We start from the raw sequence: 6,564 nt of genomic DNA on the forward strand, positions 1-6,564 counted from the left end.
CAATTGTGTTACAGTTCCCATGTACCTGCATCATAGAGTCGTGGTTAAGCACCAAAAGCGCTTTGCTTAAGCGAGGAAAACATAAAAATGACATATTAGATGAATCAAACTTGAAACTCATATTCGCGTTTTATCTTCCCATTAATATGTGAGTTTCTCACGTTTTGGGGGTCAAATATCACAGCTGTTGCAGGAAAAAGCTAAAAAGGGCAGAGAATGCAGAAATTTGCAATGACCATAGGAAAAATCTACAATAACATGCTGGATGCCAAAACAGCACAGAAAAGGCTCAGGACACGGAATTACATGTTTTTGTACTCTGTTTTGCTCATTTCAGTATTAGTGCCACAAAAGCATAATAATTCCTCGTTCTCTCTTGAATCTGCATCAGAGAGTCGCTGTAATGAACCAAAACGCTTTGCAGGGCGAGAAACACAAAAAGACGAGACAACATGCTGAATGAGACAAATCAACACCGAAAAGGCTCAGGAAACGGGAAAAGTACTCTGATTTACTCATTTCAGTGAGTGTGTGACAAAAGCACAATTGTGTTACAGTGCCCATGTACCTGCATCATAGAGTCGTGGTTAAGCACCAAAAGCGCTTTGCTTAAGCGAGAAAACATAAAAATGACATATTAGATGAATCAAACTTGAAACTCATATTCGCGTTTTATCTTCCCATAAATATGAAAGTTTCTCACGTTTTGTGGGTCAAATATCACAGCATTTGCAGGAAAAAGCTAAAGAGGGCAGAGAATGCAGAAATTTGCAATGACCATAGGAAAATTCTACAATAACATGCTGGATGCCAAAACAGCACAGAAAAGGCTCAGGACACGGAATTACATGTTTTTGTACTCTGTTTTGCTCATTTCAGTATTAGTGCCACAAAAGCATAATAATTCCTCGTTCTCTCTTGAATCTGCATCAGAGAGTCGCTGTAATGAACCAAAACGCTTTGCAGGGCGAGAAACACAAAAAGACGAGACAACATGCTGAATGAGACAAATCAACACCGAAAAGGCTCAGGAAATGGGAAAAGTACTGTGATTTACTCATTTCAGTGAGTGTGTGACAAAAGCACAATTGTGTTACAGTGCCCATGTACCTGCATCATAGAGTCGTGGTTAAGCACCAAAAGCGCTTTGCTTAAGCGAGGAAAACATAAAAATGACATATTAGATGAATCAAACTTGAAACTCATATTCGCGTTTTATCTTCCCTTAAATATGAAAGTTTCTCACGTTTTGGGGGTCAAATATCACAGCATTTGCAGGAAAAAGCTAAAGAGGGCAGAGAATGCAGAAATTTGCAATGACCATAGGAAAAATCTACAATAACATGCTGGATGCCAAAACAGCACAGAAAAGGCTCAGGACACGGAATTACATGTTTTTGTACTCTGTTTTGCTCATTTCAGTATTAGTGCCACAAAAGCATAATAATTCCTCGTTGTCTCTTGAATCTGCATCAGGAGTCGCTGTAATGAACCAAAACGCTTTGCAGGGCGAGAAACACCAAAAAGACTAGACAACATGCTGAATAAGACAAATCAACACCGAAAAGGCTCAGGAAATGGGAAAAGTACTGTGATTTACTCATTTCAGTGAGTGTGTGACAAAAGCACAATTGTGTTACAGTTCCCATGTACCTGCATCATAGAGTCATGGTTTAGCACCAAAAGCGCTTTGCTTAAGCGAGAAAAACATAAAAATGACATATTAGATGAATCAAACTTGAAACTCTTATTTTCTTTTTATCTTCCCATAAATATGAGAGTTTCTCACGTTTTGGGGGTCAAATATCACAGCATTTGCAGGAAAAAGCTAAAGAGGGCAGAGAATGCAGAAATTTGCAATGACCATAGGAAGCACTACAATAACATGCTGGATGCCAAAACATTACTGATCAGGACACGGAATTACCTGTATTTGTGCTCTGTTTTGCTCATTTCAGTATTAGTGCCACAAAAGCATAATAGTTCCTAGTTATCTCTTGAATCTGCATCAGAGAGTCCCAGTAATGAATCAAAACGCTTTGTGGGGCGAGAAACACCAAAAAGACTAGATAACATGCTGAATGAGACAAATCAACACCGAAAAGGCTCAGGAAATGGGAAAAGTACTCTGATTTACTCATTTCAGTGAGTGTGTGACAAAAGCACAATTGTGTTACAGTGCCCATGTACCTGCATCATAGAGTCGTGGTTTAGCACCAAAAGCGCTTTGCTTAAGCGAGAAAAACATAAAAATGACATATTAGATGAATCAAACTTGAAACTCTTATTTTCTTTTTATCTTCCCATAAATATGAGAGTTTCTCACGTTTTGGGGGTCAAATATCACAGCATTTGCAGGAAAAAGCTAAAGAGGGCAGAGAATGCAGAAATTTGCAATGACCATAGGAAAAATCTACAATAACATGCTGGATGCCAAAACAGCACAGAAAAGGCTCAGGACACGGAATTACATGTTTTTGTACTCTGTTTTGCTCATTTCAGTATTAGTGCCACAAAAGCATAATAATTCCTCGTTGTCTCTTGAATCTGCATCAGGAGTCGCTGTAATGAACCAAAACGCTTTGCAGGGCGAGAAACACAAAAAGACTAGACAACATGCTGAATAAGACAAATCAACACCGAAAAGGCTCAGGAAATGGGAAAAGTACTGTGATTTACTCATTTCAGTGAGTGTGTGACAAAAGCACAATTGTGTTACAGTTCCCATGTACCTGCATCATAGAGTCATGGTTTAGCACCAAAAGCGCTTTGCTTAAGCGAGAAAAACATAAAAATGACATATTAGATGAATCAAACTTGAAACTCTTATTTTCTTTTTATCTTCCCATAAATATGAGAGTTTCTCACGTTTTGGGGGTCAAATATCACAGCATTTGCAGGAAAAAGCTAAAGAGGGCAGAGAATGCAGAAATTTGCAATGACCATAGGAAGCACTACAATAACATGCTGGATGCCAAAACATTACTGATCAGGACACGGAATTACCTGTATTTGTGCTCTGTTTTGCTCATTTCAGTATTAGTGCCACAAAAGCATAATAGTTCCTAGTTATCTCTTGAATCTGCATCAGAGAGTCCCAGTAATGAATCAAAACGCTTTGTGGGGCGAGAAACACCAAAAAGACTAGACAACATGCTGAATGAGACAAATCAACACCGAAAAGGCTCAGGAAATGGGAAAAGTACTGTGATTTACTCATTTCAGTGAGTGTGTGACAAAAGCACAATTGTGTTACAGTTCCCATGTAACTGCATCATAGAGTCGTGGTTTAGCACCAAAAGCGCTTTGCTTAAGCGAGAAAAACATAAAAATGACATATTAGATGAATCAAACTTGAAACTCTTATTTTCTTTTTATCTTCCCATAAATATGAGAGTTTCTCACGTTTTGGGGGTCAAATATCACAGCATTTGCAGGAAAAAGCTAAAGAGGGCAGAGAATGCAGAAATTTGCAATGACCATAGGAAAAATCTACAATAACATGCTGGATGCCAAAACAGCACAGAAAAGGCTCAGGACACGGAATTACATGTTTTTGTTCTCTGTTTTGCTCATTTCAGTATTAGTGCCACAAAAGCATAATAGTTCCTAGTTATCTCTTGAATCTGCATCAGAGAGTCGCTGTAATGAACCAAAACGCTTTGCAGGGCGAGAAACACAAAAAGACTAGACAACATGCTGAATAAGACAAATCAACACCGAAAAGGCTCAGGAAATGGGAAAAGTACTGTGATTTACTCATTTCAGTGAGTGTGTGACAAAAGCACAATTGTGTTACAGTTCCCATGTACCTGCATCATAGAGTCATGGTTTAGCACCAAAAGCGCTTTGCTTAAGCGAGAAAAACATAAAAATGACATATTAGATGAATCAAACTTGAAACTCTTATTTTCTTTTTATCTTCCCATAAATATGAGAGTTTCTCACGTTTTGGGGGTCAAATATCACAGCATTTGCAGGAAAAAGCTAAAGAGGGCAGAGAATGCAGAAATTTGCAATGACCATAGGAAGCACTACAATAACATGCTGGATGCCAAAACATTACTGATCAGGACACGGAATTACCTGTATTTGTGCTCTGTTTTGCTCATTTCAGTATTAGTGCCACAAAAGCATAATAGTTCCTAGTTATCTCTTGAATCTGCATCAGAGAGTCCCAGTAATGAATCAAAACGCTTTGTGGGGCGAGAAACACCAAAAAGACTAGACAACATGCTGAATGAGACAAATCAACACCGAAAAGGCTCAGGAAATGGGAAAAGTACTGTGATTTACTCATTTCAGTGAGTGTGTGACAAAAGCACAATTGTGTTACAGTTCCCATGTAACTGCATCATAGAGTCGTGGTTTAGCACCAAAAGCGCTTTGCTTAAGCGAGAAAAACATAAAAATGACATATTAGATGAATCAAACTTGAAACTCTTATTTTCTTTTTATCTTCCCATAAATATGAGAGTTTCTCACGTTTTGGGGGTCAAATATCACAGCATTTGCAGGAAAAAGCTAAAGAGGGCAGAGAATGCAGAAATTTGCAATGACCATAGGAAAAATCTACAATAACATGCTGGATGCCAAAACAGCACAGAAAAGGCTCAGGACACGGAATTACATGTTTTTGTTCTCTGTTTTGCTCATTTCAGTATTAGTGCCACAAAAGCATAATAATTCCTCGTTCTCTCTTGAATCTGCATCAGAGAGTCGCTGTAATGAACCAAAACGCTTTGCAGGGCGAGAAACACAAAAAGACTAGACAACATGCTGAATGTTGATTTGTCTTAAATCAACACCGTAAAGGCTCAGGAAACGGGAAAAGTACTCTGATTTACTCATTTCAGTGAGTGTGTGACAAAAGCACAATTGTGTTACAGTTCCCATGTACCTGCATCATAGAGTCGTGGTTAAGCACCAAAAGCGCTTTGCTTAAGCGAGGAAAACATAAAAATGACATATTAGATGAATCAAACTTGAAACTCATATTCGCGTTTTATCTTCCCATTAATATGTGAGTTTCTCACGTTTTGGGGGTCAAATATCACAGCTGTTGTAGGAAAAAGCTAAAAAGGGCAGAGAATGCAGAAATTTGCAATGACCATAGGAAAAATCTACAATAACATGCTGGATGCCAAAACAGCACAGAAAAGGCTCAGGACACGGAATTACATGTTTTTGTACTCTGTTTTGCTCATTTCAGTATTAGTGCCACAAAAGCATAATAATTCCTCGTTCTCTCTTGAATCTGCATCAGAGAGTCGCTGTAATGAACCAAAACGCTTTGCAGGGCGAGAAACACAAAAAGACGAGACAACATGCTGAATGAGACAAATCAACACCGAAAAGGCTCAGGAAACGGGAAAAGTACTCTGATTTACTCATTTCAGTGAGTGTGTGACAAAAGCACAATTGTGTTACAGTGCCCATGTACCTGCATCATAGAGTCGTGGTTAAGCACCAAAAGCGCTTTGCTTAAGCGAGAAAACATAAAAATGACATATTAGATGAATCAAACTTGAAACTCATATTCGCGTTTTATCTTCCCATAAATATGAAAGTTTCTCACGTTTTGTGGGTCAAATATCACAGCATTTGCAGGAAAAAGCTAAAGAGGGCAGAGAATGCAGAAATTTGCAATGACCATAGGAAAAATCTACAATAACATGCTGGATGCCAAAACAGCACAGAAAAGGCTCAGGACACGGAATTACATGTTTTTGTACTCTGTTTTGCTCATTTCAGTATTAGTGCCACAAAAGCATAATAATTCCTCGTTCTCTCTTGAATCTGCATCAGAGAGTCGCTGTAATGAACCAAAACGCTTTGCAGGGCGAGAAACACAAAAAGACGAGACAACATGCTGAATGAGACAAATCAACACCGAAAAGGCTCAGGAAATGGGAAAAGTACTGTGATTTACTCATTTCAGTGAGTGTGTGACAAAAGCACAATTGTGTTACAGTGCCCATGTACCTGCATCATAGAGTCGTGGTTAAGCACCAAAAGCGCTTTGCTTAAGCGAGGAAAACATAAAAATGACATATTAGATGAATCAAACTTGAAACTCATATTTGCGTTTTATCTTCCCTTAAATATGAAAGTTTCTCACGTTTTGGGGGTCAAATATCACAGCATTTGCAGGAAAAAGCTAAAGAGGGCAGAGAATGCAGAAATTTGCAATGACCATAGGAAAAATCTACAATAACATGCTGGATGCCAAAACAGCACAGAAAAGGCTCAGGACACGGAATTACATGTTTTTGTACTCTGTTTTGCTCATTTCAGTATTAGTGCCACAAAAGCATAATAATTCCTCGTTGTCTCTTGAATCTGCATCAGGAGTCGCTGTAATGAACCAAAACGCTTTGCAGGGCGAGAAACACCAAAAAGACTAGACAACATGCTGAATAAGACAAATCAACACCGAAAAGGCTCAGGAAATGGGAAAAGTACTGTGATTTACTCATTTCAGTGAGTGTGTGACAAAAGCACAATTGTGTTACAGTTCCCATGTACCTGCATCATAGAGTCATGGTTTAGCACCAAAAGCCT

This window comes from Halichoeres trimaculatus, unplaced genomic scaffold, assembly GCF_033239565.1.
Source record: "Halichoeres trimaculatus isolate MK-OKI-2021-1 unplaced genomic scaffold, fHalTri1.1 fHalTri1_scaffold_27, whole genome shotgun sequence".
Classification (NCBI taxonomy): Eukaryota; Metazoa; Chordata; class Actinopteri; order Labriformes; family Labridae; genus Halichoeres; species Halichoeres trimaculatus.